This window comes from Portunus trituberculatus, chromosome 18 (assembly GCF_017591435.1).
Source record: "Portunus trituberculatus isolate SZX2019 chromosome 18, ASM1759143v1, whole genome shotgun sequence".
In the NCBI taxonomy this organism is placed as follows: Eukaryota; Metazoa; Arthropoda; class Malacostraca; order Decapoda; family Portunidae; genus Portunus; species Portunus trituberculatus.
The window spans coordinates 3,569,792-3,572,291 of NC_059272.1; the positions used below are offsets into that span (position 1 = coordinate 3,569,792).

Consider the following 2,500-nt stretch of genomic DNA (forward strand, 5'->3'; position numbering starts at 1 on the left):
TTCTCCTTTCATTTCCTCTCATTACTGGATTAGCGCATGTTTTTTTTTTTTTCTCTCTTTTTTTTCTATCCTCCTCCTCCTCCTCCTTTGTATCTTTAATTAATCTGCTTTCCTTAGTTCATCTTGCTTTCTTCTTTCTTTTTTTGTTTTCTTAGTCATGTCTTTCTCCTCTGATTTCCTTTCATTAGTGGCTTGGCTTTATTTTCTTTCTTCCTCTTCTTCTTCTTCTTCTTCTTCTTCTTCTTCTTCTTCTTCTTCTTCGTTGTGTATTCTGATCTGTTTACTTTAATTAATCTTGTTTTCTCATTTATTTATTTTTTCAACTCATTTCTTTCTCCTTTCATTTGCTTTCATTAGTTACTTGGCTCTCGTTTTCTTCCTTCCTCTTTTTCTTCTTTGTATATTTCAATCTGCTTACTTTAATTAATCTTACTTTTTTTTATCAATGTATTTTTCGTCTCATTTTTTTTCTCCTTTCATTTGCTTTCATTGGTCGCTTAGTTTTTTTTTTTTTTTTTTTTTTTTCTTCCTTCCTTTTTTTCTTCTTCGTTGTGTATTTTGATCTTACTTTAATTTACCTAACTTTTTTTCTTATTTATTTATTTTTCAACTCATTTTCCTATTTAGTACCTTAGCTTTCTTTTTTCTTTCTTTCTTCCTTTCTTCTTGTTCTTCTTCGTTGTACATTTCAATCTGCTAACTTAAATTAATCATACTTTCTTTCTTTTATTCTTTTTTCATTTTTGCACCTTTTCCTATTTCATTACTCACTTAGGATTTGTTTTCTTCCTTCCTTCCTTCCTTCCTTCTTCTTATTCTTATTCTTCCTACGACGCATTATGACCCCCGTATCTCGCCCCCGTGGCAAAGAGTGGCGCTCCCTCACGGCTCTGTTTATTGCAGGTGAGGACGACCCGATGAACAGCGACCCGGACTAGACCATTGAGGGCGCCGGCCAGACAGGTAAGGTCCATATTCAGAAACGCTTTGCTCTTTCACCACTATTTTTCAAGGCCATTGAGATGATTAGCGAGGTTTTCAAGAGTGTTTTTTCCAGTTCATAATGTAGAAATCTTGTCAATCTGAATGTAGAACCGTAAAACCACCTTTAAAAAAAACTCGTGTGAATTTAGACAAAGCCCTTTGAAGTACTGGAGGTGAAGCATAGAAGGGTTTGAGAATACGAGTCTAAGCGGTATCCTGCTCTGCTCTCCTCTCCTTCGATAACCCGTGGCTCCGTGCACTGGTTGGGACTCACTCTGGCTGGGACGCGGAGTGTTTACAGTGTGTCTTTGCAATGGTGCTTGTCCTCTTCAGTACCGTGACGCGTTTCCATATTCATTCTGCTTACTATTTGGCGATTTTATACAACTTCAGAAACTTATGGGGGGATTAAAATAGTGTAACCCCTTCGGTACCATGACGCGTTTCTGTATTCATTCTGGTTACTATTTGGTGATTTTATACAGCTTCAGAAACTTATGGGGGGAATTAAATTAGTGAAGACTGTGGCCATTATTCTTTTGACCTCGATAGACTCTTCTTAACCACTTCAGTACCGTGACGCGTTTCCATTTTATACAGCTTCAGAAATTCATGTGGGGTTTGAAATAGTGAAGACTGTGGCCATTAATTAATCCTCTGACCTCCATAGACCCTTCCTAACCCCTTCAGTATCGTGACGCGTTTCTGTATTCATTCTGGTTGCTACTGTTTGGCGATTTTATACAGCTTCAGAAACTTATTGGGGAGATCTAAATAGTGAAGACTCTGGCTATTATTAATCTTTTGACCTCCATAGACCATTCTTAACCCCTTCAGTACCATGACGCGTTTCTGTATTCTTATTATTTGGCGATTTTATACAGCTTCAGAAATTCATGTGGGGTTTGAAATAGTGAAGATTGTGGCCATTAATTAATCTTTTGACCTCCATAGACCCTTCCTAATTCAAATGAAATTGTCTAATTACACAAAAAAGCTCAAAGTAGAAATGCGTCCCAGAATTGAAAGAGTTATTGATGCGTGTCTTTTGTTGTCTGTCTGGGTGTTATTATTATTATTATTATTATTATTATTATTATTATTATTATTATTATTGTTATTATCTTTTTATTATTATTATTATTATTATTTTATTGTTTGCCACATTTATTTATTTTGTTTATTCGTTATTTATTTTTTGTTATTTTTCTTCCTTCCCCTCCTCATTCTCTTTCTTGGTGCTTATCTTTTTCCTTCTCCTTTTCCTTCTCCTTCTCCTTCTCCTTCTCCTTCTCCTTCTCCTCCTCCTCCTCCTCCTCCTCCTCCTCCTCCTCCTCCTCCTCCTCCTCCTCCTCCTCCTCCTCCTCCTCCTCCTCCTCCTCCTCCTCCTCCTCCTCCTCCTTATTATTATTATTATTATTATTATTATTATTATTATTATTATTATTATTATTATTATTATTATTGTTGTTGTTGTTGTTCAGACATTCAGACAAGTTGGAGGTGGATGTGAAAG

General features: G+C 36.0%; 1 protein-coding gene across 1 annotated transcript in view; it reads left to right on the forward strand.

Moving 5' to 3' along the window:
* Positions 1 to 2,500, forward strand: part of LOC123505785 (leucine-rich repeat neuronal protein 3-like) — a 216,488-nt gene that overhangs the window by 190,054 nt on the left and 23,934 nt on the right. Inside the window, exon 4 of the mRNA XM_045257468.1 lies at positions 904 to 963. The gene's annotated coding sequence lies outside the window, so the exon portion shown is untranslated. The remainder of the gene's footprint in view (positions 1 to 903; positions 964 to 2,500) is intronic.